The sequence below is a fragment of the Cetorhinus maximus genome, chromosome 8 (assembly GCF_964194155.1).
Source record: "Cetorhinus maximus chromosome 8, sCetMax3.hap1.1, whole genome shotgun sequence".
NCBI lineage: Eukaryota > Metazoa > Chordata > Chondrichthyes > Lamniformes > Cetorhinidae > Cetorhinus > Cetorhinus maximus.
Genome location: NC_135886.1, coordinates 107,590,408 through 107,607,352, shown reverse-complemented (window position 1 = coordinate 107,607,352; position 16,945 = coordinate 107,590,408).

Sequence of the window (16,945 nt, the reverse complement as noted above, 5' to 3'; positions counted from 1 at the left end):
CTGGGAGATGAGCCTAGCAGGAAAGACAGTGGAACAGCAATGGCAGGAGTTTCTGGGAGTAATTTGGGAGACACAGTAAAAATTCATCCCTAGGAAGAAGAAGCATGCTAAAGGGAGGACGAGGCAACCATGGCTGACAAGGGAAGTCAGGGACAGCATAAAAGCTAAAGAGAAAGCATACAATGCGGCGAAGAGCAGTGGGAAACCAGGGGATTGGGAAGCCTACAAAGACCAACAGAGGACAACTAAAAAAGAAATAAGGAGGGAGAAGATTAAATATGAGGGTAAACTAGCCAGTAATATAAAAGAAGATTGCAAGAGTTTTTTAGATATATAAAGGGTAAGAGAGAGGCAAAAGTGGACATTGGGCCGCTGGAAAATGACGCTGGAGAAGTAGTAGTCATAGAGGTCTACAGCACAGAAAAAGCCCTTTGGCCCATCAAGTCTGTGCCGGTCAAACAAGTACCTAACTATTCTAATCCCATCTTCCAGCACTAGGCCCGTAGCCTTGTATGCCATGGCATCGCAAGTTTTTATTGTTTTTATTTAAGGTTTGAAAAGTATAGTCTTACATGTGGTAGGTATTGTGTGTGAGTAAAGCAGCCTTAAATCAATGAGATACTGTGGGTTGAATAGGACAATAAAAATGTTACAACTTAAACAAAGTTGGAGTGCAGTAAACATCTGATAATGCATCCTAATGACTCAAATATGCTATGTGATTGTGACTGGATATGAATTGCAAACAGTCATTGGTGTATGGGTTTCCTAGGGCGATAACATCCCTTCCTGCCAACACTTCTTTAAAATGATAATTTTTGTCTTCAAATTACTATGTGGCCTCAACCCCTCCCCACCTCTGCAACCTCCTTCATCTCAGAGATCCATGTGCTTCTCCAGTTCTGGCCTGTTGTGCATCCCTGATTTTCATCGCTTCATTATTAGCAGCCATGCCTTCAACTGCCTAGGGCCCTAAGATTTACAATTCCTTCCTTAAACTTCTCTGCCTCTCTACTTTTCTCTCTCTCCTCCTAAAACCTACCTCTTTGACCAAGCTTATGGGCGCCGGTCCAAATAGCTCTATGAGGTTCAGAGTCAAAGTTTATCTGATAACGCTCCTGTGAAATGCTGTGGGATGGTTTTAGTACATTAAAGCCACTATTAAATGCAAGTTATTGTTGTCATCAAAGGGAGTGAACTACCCACGGGATTAGAGAACAATCTTCAGGATACATGGAAAAACGTTGCTCATTTCTTATTACCTAGCAAACTACACCTGCTAGAAGTAAACAAGCAGCAACAGGAAACTACTGTAAATTGTGCAAGGACAGAAACATGGCCTAGTTACTGGAACTGATTTTCCATAGTGGCTAGAGTGAAGTTTCATGCAGAATTATATTTTATGTAAACCAGTTCAACTTACTTGGACATTTAAAACTTCTTTACTGTTTTGATATTCTATTAACTCTAATTATTCAGGAGTACAAACTTATGCATGAACTACATTACATAGCGATTTATTTTTGGCACACAAATACTGTTTTTAAATAGGTGTAGGCGAAATAATATGGGAAATGAAGCAAGACTGGCTTCATCCCAGATAATACTAATGATGTGCTACACCACTGGGAAAACTGTTAGATTTTTTTTCTACACCCTATAATGAAAGGCCTCCACAGGTCAAATACAGAAAAAGTGAGACTACACTAACACCAAAATTGCATAGCCTGACTGACTAGAATCACATTCTTGCAGTCACAGAAATCTTTTGCTAATTAACAAATACAGACAAAGGGTGATTGCAATGGTGCAGCATGACCTAGGCTGTCTTGGATTGTGAATTAATTCAAACTTGTATCTTTTTTCACCCCACGTACCTTTTGTGTATACTTATTAAAACACTAATTTGAATGATCTTTCATTCCTTTTCCGTCATAAGTGTAATGTAACTCACCACACCTGTTCAATGGCAATTAGGGATGGCCTTGTCAGCAATGCTCGAATTCAAGAATGAATAACAAAAAAATGATATATGCAGTCTTTAACAGTTAAGAAGTTAATAGAATATTGAAGGGTGCATAAAAATGTAATACTGTTTGGATGTCTATGGGATCTTGTTTAGCTCAACCCCCACTGCACACTTTGTGGTACATTCACAAAAAAAAATTATCAGTGCAAAGCAATTTTAGTTTTGCACCAATGCTAACCTTGCGTGGAATAAATGGGGTATGAAAGCCCAAACTAAATCCAGGGATTCTCCCTCAAGTTTCGATGGAAGCACCCATTTTCTCAAAATATTAAATAAAATAACCTGTGTGTTTTATCAGGACATTCAATAGATTGCTGAGCAAAGTGACAACACAATGGAGCTATATTTCATACCCAGTTATGGGGAGACTGCTTCCCAAAGAGAAGTCAAACCGCTATGTCTTTAGTCAGATCAGGACCTGACTCTACTTTGAACTGCCTTTTCTCTTTCAGTTTTTCCCATGTTACATGGGGTCACCACAATGCTAGTTGATCACCTTCATATTAACCATCATTTTTTTTGGATTTGGCAGGTGGATGTCCTTCCTGCTGCTAACCCTCCCCATTTATCCAGGCTGGGGACCAGTTCTAGAATGGGACTTGAACCCGGGGCCTTCAGGAGCAAGAAAGCTACCCACCTAGCCACTCAGCTCCCTCTACTTGGCCATTGTCCAAAAGTGGCAAAATAACTGCTCACAGGTAAATAGCTGGTTGTAAATAGTTGTTCAGATTTTAAAACTAGAACCATCCTAGTTTCCATCCTTTGAAAAAGTTACACTGGGAGAGGCTTTCAAATTCAGGAGTGTAAAACAATAGATATTAGATCAGCCACCTATTATACATCCAAAACGAAATTCAGTCATTGCTGAAGTTGAAAATTTCACCATTTGACACAGAGTTGGTGAAATGTATATTTCACCTCCATTGACCACTACTCAACAACAGTCTCTCCTCTGAAGCAAATCCAGCCAGACTTTTCTTACAAAGATAAAATTTCAAGAACAAAATGGGTGTAAAGGAGATATTTATCCAGAGTTGTCTTTAGGGTGGATCTGGCTAGATCCAGTTCCACAAAGCTTTTCCTTAAAATTTAAGCTGAGGGAGATAGAAGATGAGAGGGTTGTTCGGGGCTGACTTTGATCAGATGATTAATGACTTGAGTAGTTCTGTTCAAAAGCAGACGGTCAATTCCTTTGGATCTTCCACAATGCATAGGATTCTTGGACAGATTCTATTTAGTGTGCATTGACAATAAAGGCATCCTTTGCAGGTCCCAAATGTTTCCTTTCAGTGGCTTTCTAATTCATAAAGAACTTGATACAAATACGGACATCTATAGAACATAATGATTAGTAGTAGTAGACAGGGAGAAAATTGTGACTCTTGTTGGGAAACAGAGATAGTATACTAAGTTATATTGGTATTTGTGAGCGTTAGGAATGAGTTTTAGCTTAAGTTTGATTTGTATTTCTGTATCTGTGCGTTAAGAAAGGTCAAATAGAGTTTTGGTTTCACTTTAAAAAGGTGCTTGTACTTCTAATGAGGGGTTTTACGAGTCCTAAAGAAAAGGTAAACAAAAAAGGGTAGAAGAATTGGACTGTTGCCTAGCCACAGGGGACCAGAGAGGCAGGTCCCTCCCACAGGCACACACAGAAGAAAAACAGCAGTTTGGTTTTGGAAGCTGTTACAGTTCAGCTGGTTGAGAGTAGCTGCCAGGAGAGAAAGGAGCAAAGGGGACAGATTTCCAGTCCCAAGCTTAAGAAAAACCCCAAACATCCAAGGGAGTGGAAGAGAGTAAAATCCCAAGAAGACCCTCTAGTCAAAGGAAGGACAGGAACCTGGAAAAGGTCTGGTTAAGTGAGTAGCGGGGAACAAAGAAATGGCAGAGGAACTGAATAGGTACTTTGCATCAGACTTCATGGTGGAAAACACGAGTAACATCCCCAAAGTTCAAGAGAGTCGGGGGGGCAGTGGTGAATATGGTGGCCATTACCATGGAGAAGGTGCTAGGATAACTGAAAGGTCTGAAGGTGGATAAATCACCTGGACCAGATGGATTACACCCCAGAGTTCTGAAGAGATAGTGGAGGCATTATTGGTGATCTTTCAGGAATCACTGGAGTCAGGGAGGGTCCCAGAGGACTGGAAAATCACTAATGTAACCCCCCTGTTTAAGAAGGGAGTGAGGCAAAAGACAGGAAATTACAGGCCGATTAGCCTGACCTCGGTCGTTGGTAAGATTTTAGAGTCCATTATTAAGGATGAGATTTCAGAATACTTGGAAGTGCATGGTAAAATAGGGCAAAGTCAGCATGGTTTCATCAAGGGGAGGTCATGCCCGACAACTCTGTTAGAATTCTTTGAGGAGGTAACGAGTAGGTTAGACAAAGGAAAGCCAATGGATGTTATCTACTTGGACTTCCAGAAGGCCTTTGACAAGGTGCCGCACAGGAGGCTGCTCAGTAAGATAAGAGCCCATGGTGTTAGAGGCAAGGTACTAGCATGGATAGAAGATTGGCCGTCTGGCAGGAGGCAGAGAGTGGGAATAAGGGGGTCCTTCTCAGGATGGCGGCTGGTGACTAGTGGAGTTCTGCAGGGGTCAGTGTTGGGACCACAACTTTTCACTTTATACATTAATGATCTAGATGAAGGAACTGAGGGCATCCTGGCTAAGTTTGCAGATGATACAAAGATAGGTGGAGGGACAGGTAGTATTGAGGAGGCGGGGAGGCTGCAGAAGGATTTTGACAGGTTAGGAGAATGGCAAAGAAGTGGCAGATGGAATACAACGTGGGGAAGTGTGAGGTCATGCACTTTGGTAGGAAGAATAGAGGCATGGACTATTTTCTAAATGGGGAGAGAATTCAGAAATCTGGAGTGCAAAGGGACTTGGGAGTCCTAGTCCAGGATTCTCTTAAGGTTAACTTGCAGGTTGAGTCGGTAGTTAGGAAGGCAAATGCAATGTTGGCATTTATTTTGAGAGGACTAGAATATAAAAGCAGGGATGTGCTGCTGAGGCTTTATAAGGCTCTGGTCAGACCACATTTAGAATATTGTGAGCAGTTTTGGGCCCCATATCTCAGGAAGGATGTTCTGGCCCTGGAGAGGGTCCAGAGGAAGTTTACGAGAACGATCCCAGGAATGAAAGGCTTAACATATGAGGAACGTTTGAGGACTCTGGGTCTATACTCGATGGAGTTTAGAAGGATGAGGGGGGATCTGATTGAAACTTACAGAATCCTGAAATCCTGAAAGGCCTGAATAGAGTGGACATGGGGAAGATATTTCCATTAGTAGGAGAGACTAGGACCCAAGGGCACAGCCTCAGAGTAAAGGGAAGACCTTTTAGAACAAAGATGAGGAGAAACTTCTTTAGCCAGAGAGTGGTGAATCTATGGAATTCATTGCCACAGAGGGATGTGGAGGCCAGGTCATTGAGTGTGTTTAAAACCGAGATAGATAGGTTCTTGATTGGTAAGGGGATCAAAGGTTACGAGGAGAAAGTGGGAGAATGGGGTTGAGAAACTTATCAGCCATGATTGAATGGCGGAGCAGACTCGTTGGGCTGAATGGCCTAATTTCTGCTCCTATGTCTTATGGTCTTATGATCAATGTGCAATCACAATCGAACATCCTCACTTCTGACCTTATGACAGAAGGAAGGTCATTAATGAAGCAGCTGAAGATGGTTGGGCCTAGGACACTACCCTGAGAAATTAGTCCTGGAACTGAGGTGATTGACTTCCAACGACCACAACCATCTTCCTTTGTGCCAGGTATGACTCCAGTCAGCAGAGAGTTTTCCCCTGATTCCAGTGACTCCAGTTTTGCTAGGGCTCCTTGATGCCACACTTGGTCAAAAGCTGCCCTGATGTCAAGGGTAGTCACTCTCACCTCACCACTGGAGTTCAGCCTTTTTGTCCATGTTTGAATGAAGGCTATAACGGGGTCAGGAGCTAAATGGTCCTGGCGGAACCCAAACTGAGCCCCAGCGAGCAGGTTATTGCTAAGCAACTGCTGCTTGGTAGCACTGTTGATGACCCCTTCCATCACTTTACTAATGGTTGAGCGTTGACTGATGAGGCGGTAGTTGGCCAGGTTGGATTTGTCCTGCTTTTTGTGGACAGGACATGCTTGGGCAATTTTCCCCATTGCCAGGTACATGCCAGTGCTGTAGTTGTACCGCAACAGTTTGGCTAGGGGCACGGCAAGTACTGGAGCACAAGTCTTTAGTACTATTGCCGGAATATTGTCAGGACCCATAGCCTTTGCAGTATCCAGTGCCTGCAGCTGTTTCTTGATATCATGTGGAGTGAATCGAATTGGCTGAAGACTGGCATCTGTGATGCTGGCGACCTCCGGAGGAGGTCGAGATGGATCATTCACTTGGCATTTCTGGCTGAACATTGTTGCCTATGCTTCAGCCTTATCTTTTGCACTGATGTGCTGGGCATCCCCATCATTGAGGATAGGGATATTTGTGGAGCCTCCTCCTCCAGTGAGTTGTTTAATTGTCCACTGCCATTCATGACTGGATGTGACAGTACTGCAGATCTTAGTACTGATCCATTGGTTGTGGAATCACTTAGCTCCGTTTATCACTTCCTGCTTATGCTGTTTGGGATGCAAATAGTCCTGAGTTGTCGCTTCACCAGGTTGGCACCTCACTTTTAGGTATGCCTGGTGATGCTCCTGGCATGCCCTCCTGCACACTTCATTGAACCAGGGTTGATCCCCTTGGCTTGATGGTGATGGTAGAGTGGGGGATATGCCAGCCATGAGGTTACAGATTGTAGTTGTGTACAATTCTGCTGCTGCTGATGGCCCACAGCACTTAATGGTTGCCCAGTCTTGGGTTGCCCTATTTGTTCGAAATCTATCCCATTTAGCACGGTGGTGGTGCCACACAACATGATGGAGGGTATCCTCAATGTGAAGATGGGACTTCATCTCCACAAGGACTGTGCAGTGGTCACTCCTTCTGATACCGTCATGGACAGGTGCATCTGCGGCAGGCAGGATGGCGAGGATGAGGTGAAGTATGTTTCTTCCTCGTGTTGGTTTCCTAACTACCTGCCGTAGACCCAGTCTAGCAGCTATGCCCTTTAGGACTCGGCCAGCTCGGTCTGTAGTGGTGCTGTTGAGCCACTCTTGTCAATGGACATTGAAGTCCCCCACCCCAGAGTACAATCTGCGCCCTTGTCACCCTCAGTGTTTCCTCTAAATTTTGTTCAGCTTGGAGCAGTATTGGTCCCAAGGGCAACTACCTCCTGACTGTATACCACTGTGCTGTGAGCTCTGCTGGGTCTGTCCTGCCGGTGGGACAGGACATACCCAGGGATGGTGATGGTGGTGTTTGGGACATCATCTGCAAGGTATGATTCTGTGAGTATGACTACGTCAGGCTGTTGCTTGACTAGTCTGTGAGACTAACCTCCAGTTGTTATTAAGGAGGACTTTGCAGGGTCAGCAGGGCTGAGTTTGTCATTGTCGTTTCCAGTGCCTAAGTCGATGCTGGGTGGTTGGTCCGGTTTCATTCCTTTTAGGATTTGTAGTGGGGTTGATACAACTGAGTGGCTTGCTAGGCCATTTAAGTGCCAACCACATTGCTGTGGATCTGGAGTCACATGTAGGCCAGACCAGGTAAGTACGGTAGATTTCCTGGACATTGGTGAACCAGATGGGTTTTTACGACAATGGTTTCATGATAAGACCATAAGACCATAAGACATAGGAGCAGAAATTAGGCCATTCGGCCCATTGAGTCTGCTCTGCCATTCAATCATGGCTGATAAGTTTCTCAACTCCAATCTCCCACCTTCTTCCCGTAACCTTTGATCTCCTTACCAATCAAGAACCTATCTATCTCGGTCATCATTGATCATCATTGAACTCCAGACTCTCTATTTGAATTCAAATTTCACCATATGCTGTGGTGGGATTCAAACTCAGGTCCCCAGAGCAATACCCTGTGTCTCTAGAATACTGAATACCAATACGCCAGCTCCTTGGGATAAAAATTCAACCCGTTGTTTCAAGTCAATGGTTTATCATAAGGACTGGAAAAAATGAAAAATTTAACAGTTTATAAGAAAGTACAGAATGAGGATAAAGGTGAGAGGGGATGATGGGAGGAGGGGAGAAAAGATCAAAAGGAAATGCCTGTGATGGTGGAGGGCAGGATTCATTCACTGACAAAAGGATGATGGTGCAAATCAATTTAATTGCAGCATCAAATAAGTTGCTAGCCAAGGCAGTCTGAAGATATCATTAACTTCCAAAGAAGGTTCCATAAAAATGTGAAATTCAGTGCACAGCAAATTATGGACTCTTTGTATTTCTTGTTATGTTGTGGCACAGTGATTGATTTTCTGCATACTATTTAACTCTGTTGGTAATCTGTATGTGTCAAATTAACCACAAAATACCTATTAGCCTGAGACTTTTCTTTTGAGTCTATGTGTTTCAATCGCCCAGCAGTAAAGTACTTTGTTTTGCTCGTGGCTTATTTGTTTAAGTGCACGGGCCTTTTAAACTGTTTTGTGCGGCCGCACATACGTGGAAGCTTAAAAGTGCCAATTTGTATGTGATCTACCTGGGAAGTTTTAGGTTGTTGCGCAGCCTCTTGTTCTGGCAAACATTCCGCCCTTAACCACCTCCACTGCACATAGATTAATTCGCCCTTCAACACATTGATGTTTGTGGAATTGTAGGTGGCGAAGCACAGCACCTGTATTTACTTACATAACAATAATTATTGCACTTCAAAGCAATCCATTTGTGTAAGAAGCTTTTAAGAAGTGTGAATAAGGTGCTATGCAAGTGCATATGTTTGTATAAGCAAGAGAGCTTTTTTTTATTCATTCATGGGATGTGGATATCGCTGGCTAGCATTTATTGCCCATCCCTAATTGACCTTGTCAAGTCGTAGTGAGCTGCCTTCTTGAACTGCTGCAGTCCATGAGGTGTAGGTACACCCACAGTGCTGTTAGGGAGGGAATACTGTGTAAGCTAAGGACTATTCATGTAGGTAAATTCCTGTTTGATGTGACAGTGCTATGTTCAGAATGAATAATCTGCTATATTTTATCTTGACCCAGTATTGGTTGAGCTTCCTGTTGGTTTCTGGATAACGAGGTTTCACCTAGGTTTGCCAATCATAAAATTTACTGTTCAGTATGAAGTTGAGCATTTGAGAGCAGTAAGGTCCCCTCATTCCATCCCTGGTCTCAATTAGTGTCCTGGTGAGATTACTACATTTGGCCTCAGTGTCCTGAACTAGGAAAGTGACAAATTAGTCAGGAGTCCTATTCCACCCATGTCTGTGCGGATAGGGATGTAGACTGAACTGGGATTGGCTGTGGCGCTTCTCCACAGTTCAATAACCTGCTGACATTCACAATTGAAGAATGGGCATCTGAGTCCCTTAAAAGTCTTTAATTTCTCTCAGCATGACTCCGATTGTCTCACAATAATATCACTTCAGCCATTTAGCACCCCATTAGTGTCGATCCATGTGGAAGTGTTGCCAGTACCTTTGCAAATATACTCCTGAAAGGTGCTGTAATCTGCAGGGCTATGGACCAAATGCTGGAAAGCGGGACTAGGCTGGGTGGCTTGTTTTTCTTAGGCCGGTGCAGACACGATGAGCCAAGTTGCCTTCTTCTGTGCTGGAAACTTTCTATGATTCTATGAAGAGTTCAGAAAGAAACTGGGACTTGCTTGGTGTAAGTCACTCATACCTGAGACTTTTGTAGGCAATGTGGCAGTTTGATGGTTTTCTGTAATGGCATTCTTCCTTTGCAATGGCTGCCAGGTTTGGCATAAAGATTCAGCTGCTCTGGTAGGTTTAAATCTACCTGCAGTTGTAATGTGTTATTGCAAAAAAAAATTGCAGCCTCTTGAATGTGAGAAAGAAAAGGGTCAAGTATTGGATTTCATTGTTGGCTGCTTCTTCTTTATCTGATTTTCTCTCGTCTGTTTTCAGCTGCTTGCAGATGTTAGCAATCAGGTGTGTGGCTGATGATGTCATCGGGAAGTGAGACAGCGCCCACTCACCTTGTGGATCTGCTCCTTACAAAAGAAGGAAACTTTGGCTGCTCGCCATGAGAAAATGTGGACTTTGAGTATTTGCAGTTTAAGCTGGCTGGGGAAAATGCCTTGCAGGAAATAGTCACCTTCTCACATATGCTGAGATTTCTCAAGTTACGACTGTTGAGGAGTTTCTGTTTTGGGCACGCATTAAGGTAAATATCTTTTCAAAGTGTATTTTTAATGTGATGGCTGGAATATGTGAGGGCACTGACTGTGTGTTCTGAATAAGCTTGACTGAGGTCTGTGTATAGATCGACGGGGTGGTTGATAATTGAAGTGGCAGCTGGCAGATAACTGAGCTGTTCTCTAGGTTTAAATTTGTTTTAATGCTGTGATCAATTCCTGGCTGCAGATTCATTTCTCACACTCAATGTTTCATGTAATTGTAAGAGCTTAGAGTACAAATGCTCAGGTTGCAACTGGCCTGCTTAAGAATGTAACCCAAAGAAGCAATATGTGTTCATTATTTTTCCCATCAATGTTTATGTCCTGCTCCCTTGAAAAGCACCAATTTTTGTTGGGTTATGGTTCCACATACATTGGTAGCCTTCCAGTTCCTTGTTCAATTGGCCATTCTTCAAGTCTACACAGTGAGAGTTGGCAGCTTATTTAATCATAGGGAACAGCACAGTTGAGTTTGATCCAGGCTTCACCTGCTATCCAGTGACCTCTGAAGATATCTTCACCTTTTGAAGTATGAAGTGTGATCCAAAACACCCCAAACCCAGGACCTCTACCAACTAGAAGAATAAGAGCATGGGAACAGCACCACCTGCAAGTTCCCCTCAAAGTCACACACAATCCTGGCTCAAAACTATCACAGTCCTTTCACTGTTGTTGGGTAAAAATCTTAGAACTCTCATCCTAAAAGCACAGTGGGTGTACCTACACCACATGGACTGCTCACCACCATCTTCTCAAGGGCAATAAGAAATGGGGAATAAATGTTGTCCTGGCTCGTGTTGCCCACATCCCATGAACGAATAAAAAAAAAAGGATGCAATCTTTATAAGGTGAATGCAAATGGACAAATGTCATATGATCAGGTGTCATGTCATTAAACTTCTAGAAGTTAGCATCCATATATCCAACCCATGCTGAAACTGAGACCTGGGAGTGCTGGATGTGATAATTTGTGAGGAGCTTTATTCAGCATCTAACCTGTTCTGTTACTGGTCTGTAAGTGAGAGAAGTCCATCTTCTACAAAGCAAAGCCAGCGTTGGCTAAGCTTGTAATTGCCTACCATGAACTGTGCTTGCTAATAGCAGTTAAAATGCTACTGAAGCAAGTCTCGCCCAGGCAAATGGACGTCTTGTTTTCTATCTCTGGAGGGAACCAATTCTTTCTGGCTTGGAATGGATGTGCAAAGGATTCACTGGAGTGATATAATGTGAGTAAGTGCTGAATCAGTCAAGTTCATTCAGTCAAATGCTGGTGATTCAGTGGAGTGAAACAGTGATCATTCAACACCAAGGCCTCTGTTCACATTGATGGCAAAAAGTCTGTTTCTAAGGAGATTAAGTTTTGTTAGAACATTTTATTTGCTTCTGTGTTCAAAGCCAGACCACTTGCATGCTATCTTGCACACACTATCTTGTTTTAGTGATGTAGTGAACATAGCACTTCTCTTACTTTAACCACTGATCCTAAATACAGACCAAGTTCGTTAATAGACAAATATTCACCTTCACCATTTGGGCAACACACTGACAGAGCAGATTGCTCACCAGTTATAGAAACTTACCATTGATATTTACTGTGCAAGCAATGATGGTGCGAATCAGACTTTTTGGTCTGAATCTATCCCTCTTTCACCCACTGATGTTGCAGATTGGGTACAGTGTAAAATAAAATAGCACTTTTCAGCAGAGTCATATGGACTTGAAACGTTAACTGTATTCCTTTCTGCAGATGCTGCCAGACCTGCTGAGTTTTTCCAGGTATTTTTGATTTTGTTTAGCACCTTTTACCTCTGGTACCTTAATTTGAAACCAGTCCAGAGGATAACAGATCTGGTTGGGATAAATTCATCGCTGTCTCTGATGCTTCATAATGATTTGTAGAAAATAGCGGCCTTGAGAAGGACAAAAAACTACATCAATCTCTGATTTGAGTTTGAACCATCCCCTTTCATCTTTTAGACCTGGATGATAATGCAGCCTTGGAATGTCATTATTGCCATGTTTGGACATAAACATTTCAGCTCATTATTCTGGTAATGAATAGACGCTGACTTGCCTCTGGCCCATGCTATACCTGATCCAGCAGAATTTGATGCTTTCAGTGGGTGTGGAGAGGAAGAATGTTTCACTCTTTAATGCTAACATTCTTTGCTTAGGCAAACACAGTTGTGTTTACATAGATATGTTAAGAGATCTTGAAACAACTTTGATATTATAAACTGCATTGGTGCAATCTGTTAATATTAAAACTCCAAGATTCATTTTTTTGTTATTGAGGGTACAAAATACTTTATTTTCACTCTGCTCAACCCAGTCTTTGGCATGGGGTGAAGATAGCAATTTCAGAAGCCCGTATGATAAATGGGCTGTTCCACGTTTCCCTTAATTATTCTTCTCTCTTATGAATGAGCTGGCTTCAGCTCATTCATGAGAAGTGATCATTTTTCAAATCCATACCTACATGGTGAGGAATTTTGGCCACTCACTTCCTCATGGGACACCTACACAAACCCAATTTTGAGCAGGTGCTACTAGATAGGGATCAGGAGTGGAAACTGGTGGATTTTTGTCCTCTACCTAGAGTTAAAACACTGAGGTTAATTGTCATAGCTGTATCGTCCTGCATGGAATCACCTAGTTCAGCACAAAACTGGATGAAACCAGTGTGGCTCAATATCACAACGGCCAAAGTAGTGAGTGGCAAAAGCCAACATTTAAACACGTCTAGCTTTTAAACCAATATATTAAAAGGGAAAATGCAATATTTAGTAAAAGTACTTAAAATGCAATGTAAATCTTGTTTTGGTGGCAAATTTGTGGTTTTCCTTTGGCTGGATGCTAGTTGTAGGCGCATGTCCAGATGAATAGCTTTTACCTGGAAAATTGGGGTGTGGTTCTCTTGTGCTGGGCAGAGAATGGCGAGTTTAAACCCATGGAACTGGTAAAATGATTCACCAAGAATACATGAAAGATAAATTCCTGTTTGAACAGTTACTCATTTATCAGCACTGTACAAAGGCAAGTATTTTGTGTAGTATGTTAGTGATAAAGACCAGTGACATTTAAAAGCAAGTAAATAAATATTTGACAAAAGCATTAAGGAGTGTGGGGAAAGAGCAGAACAATGGGATAAGATAGTCCCCAATGGGGGAACTAGCACCAGTACAGGTGTGATGAACCAATGGCTTCCTCTATTCAGATGCTTTTATGATTCTTAATACAAATTGCGGCTGAAAGATATAACTCAATAATTAAAATTACAGGCTGAATCTACTTTTTTTTCACATCTTTTCCCTCTATAAATGAACTGAGTTTTTTATGAACTGAAATCTGCAGCTTTTTACTCTTTGACATAGTTAAACTGGTCCAGGCCTAATAATTAACCCTGATTACAGAAATTGCTCTCTGGAGAAGAAATAGAATGCTATGACTTCTTTTGTCAGTACAGGCAAGTTTCCTTATGGACAGAATTTTTCGCTGAGCGGGCAGGCATGTGCCTGACACGCTTGAGCATAAAATAGTGCGTGATGACGACGGGCAAGTGTCCAGACGTCATCGAGCACTTGGGTGATATTTCGGTTGGCAGGTGCGCACTAAACTCGGAGGGCAGAATTTTCAGGTTGGCAGGCAGGCGTGATTGGTGGGCCGGGGCTACGATTGGCCCCCGACCGCGGATTCATGCTGGCTGGCCAACTTACGGCCAACCAGCGTGAAGTGCATGCTGAAAGGCTCTGGACTGCCGGGGTGGGATTGGGAGGAGGGCGAGTGCTGAAGTCAGCGCGGGCAAGTGCTCACAGAAAGCTCCCTGAAGGCAGAGAGGTTCCTCAGGGAGCTGAAGACCTGAACAACCTAAAATAAAGGTCACAGACACCGGGAAAAAAGTGTCCAAGCTTCATAATCCGTCATCTGAAAATGTAGGTAATGAAATGCAGTCCAAGAAATTTATTTTTATTTTAATTTAGCATGGAAGCCTCATCCCGCCCATGGATGAGGTTTCCTGAAAAATGCAAAGGCCGCCTGGCTGATTCTCCCACCAACTGTAATGTTGGATGGGCAACAAACAACTTGCTGTTAATTGCGCCATTAATGGGCTTAATTGCCCTCTGAATTATCGGCGGGCGTGCTTCCAGCTTTAGCGCGCGGCCGCCGACCTCAATATCATGAGTGCGCAAGGATATCGGGATGCTCGCCCGATGTCATCACGCGCTATTTTATGCTCGAACAGGTCGGGCGCGTGCCCTCCTGCTGAGTGAAAAATTCTGCCCAGAAGCGTGCCCACCGACAATTAAGAGGGCAATTAAGCCCATTAACGATGCAATTAGCAGAGATTTTTCGTTGCCCGTCCAACGGTATGGCTGGCGGGCGACTCGGCCAGGCAGCCTTTGCATTTTTCAGGAAACCTCATCCACGGGCGGGATGAGGTTTCCATGTTAAAGTTAAAATAAAAATAAATTTCTGTAGACAGCATTTTCATTACCTACATTTTCAGATGACGGTTTACGAAGCTTGGACACTTTTTTCCTGGTTTCTGTGACATTTATTTTAGGTTGTTCAGGTCTTCAGCTCCCTTCAGGGTGCTTTCTGTGAGCACTCATCAGCGCCCGCACTGACTTCAGTGTTTGCCCTCCTCCCACACCCACCCCAGCCACTTCCGGACCCGTTGATCGCACCCGCCCACTGACCTGAAAGTTCTGCCTTATGTGTTAATAAGGAGTTTGTGTGAAGTAGCCCTTATACAGCCAGCCTCTTGTTTGACATGATGATGGCTTCCACTTTGGCAATTAAAATCATAACATTTATCTGCTGACAGACCAACTAGATAAAAGCACTCTCTGAGCTCTTGCAACAAACTTCAGTCTTCCAAGATTGCTCAGCCATGCCTCAGTTTGTAGTACTCTTTGAATCAGAAGGCTTTGGGTTCAAGTCCACCTCTAGGACTTAAGTGCAAAAATTAAGGCTGGCTCTCCAGTGCAGAACAATTGGAATTGCAGCCTTCTGGATGAGATTGTCAAACAAGACTCTGTCTGCTCTCCCAGGCAGAATGCATAAGATCCCATGGCACTATTTTGAAGAACAGCAGGATAGTTATCCCTCAAACAATACGCCCTGCTGTTACCTAACAGGGCCAATCATCTGGGCGCCATATTTAAACAACATCTGAGCGCACACATTTCACTCTCTCCAGCTTAGCTGTCTTCTGGAGACCCACAGGGATGGCTGCCAACCAGAAGAGGCTGCTTCTGCTACAATGCCCTCCAGGCCTTGAGAAGAGGAATACAGCAGCACAGGGATGTCCTTTGCCCAACAGATTGCTCAAAGAAGCATATCAGCCTTGCCTCTCTGGCCTGGGAGGCCATAGCAGAGCAGGTGAGCAAGGCTGGCAACTGTACCTGAATGCCATCCAGTGCAGGAAGATGATGAATGATCTCATCTGCTCTGCCAGGGTAAGTCATCCTTCAACTCCCTCCAATATCAAACTCTCATCGTGGTATCAGCACTCAAAGAGCTACTCTTCTCAGGGACCTCACACATTAGCGGGGGATGCATATCACCTCTGTCTCATGGATACATTCACATCGCCACCATCTCACCTATTATGCTGCACACACTCTATCCTCGGCCCCTTCAGGGGAGGGCTCACCACACACAGGGGGCATGCATGTTTCCAAACCTCTGCTCCATCCCTTCTCTTCACATTCCTTTCTTTTGTCTTCATCCAGTCCAAGCTGGCCCACACAGAAGGGAAAGGTCACTGACTGGCGAAGGGATGGCCAACATCACACCCCTCACCAAATTCGAGGAGGATGCTACTGAGCTGGCTGGGGAGGACAGGGATTGCTCCTGTGGGGAAGGGGGGGGAGTGGCCTAGCCCAGCAACCTAGTACGGATGATACCTCCATGAGTTCTTCACACCTTGACATTCACAGTGAGTGACATGCATTCTTGTGTTATGCCTGCTCATGAACTAAAACTATCTTCTCCCTCTTATAGGGACCAGCAGTTCTAGGCACAGGCGGAGTGCCAACATAAGCCCTAGCCCCCAAGATCACCTCAGAGGAAGAAGCCCCACTGAAGAAAAGCCATCACTGCATTCACCCATACCCTCCACCACTGCAGACACCCACACCTCAGTGGGTCATAGTTCTAAATTAGGCTCGGGGTCGCTCTCTGGAGAACACCTCTCTGGCACATCTCCGCAGCAGTCGGAGGCAGGGACATCCCAGATCTCTGGGACATGGAAGAGAGCTGGACATCAGCCACTCGCTGAGTCTGAATCAGTTGATGAGCCTCTGTGAGCGGCTGCTGACACAATGTTGGAGATGAAATGGCAATGGAACTGCAGTGGAACATCAGGCAGAGATGCGAGAGTCACTCAGCAGACTAGAGTGAAGGATGGAGGAGTCTGTCTGCGTTCGGTCTGATGTTGTGGCTCTAACATGCCAGCGCCTCAAGGTCACCATGGGAAGGTTGGCGATTGCCATGGAGACCTTGGTCCAGCAGGTTTTGCCGGACTTGCACTCGGTCCTGGGCTCCATGGCCACATACACTGGTGGGTTCCATCAGTGGTGAGGCGAGAGGAGGGGTGAGGCACCTTGACTTCCCTCCAGGTGACCCTTCTCCTCAAGGTGTCAGGGAGGGA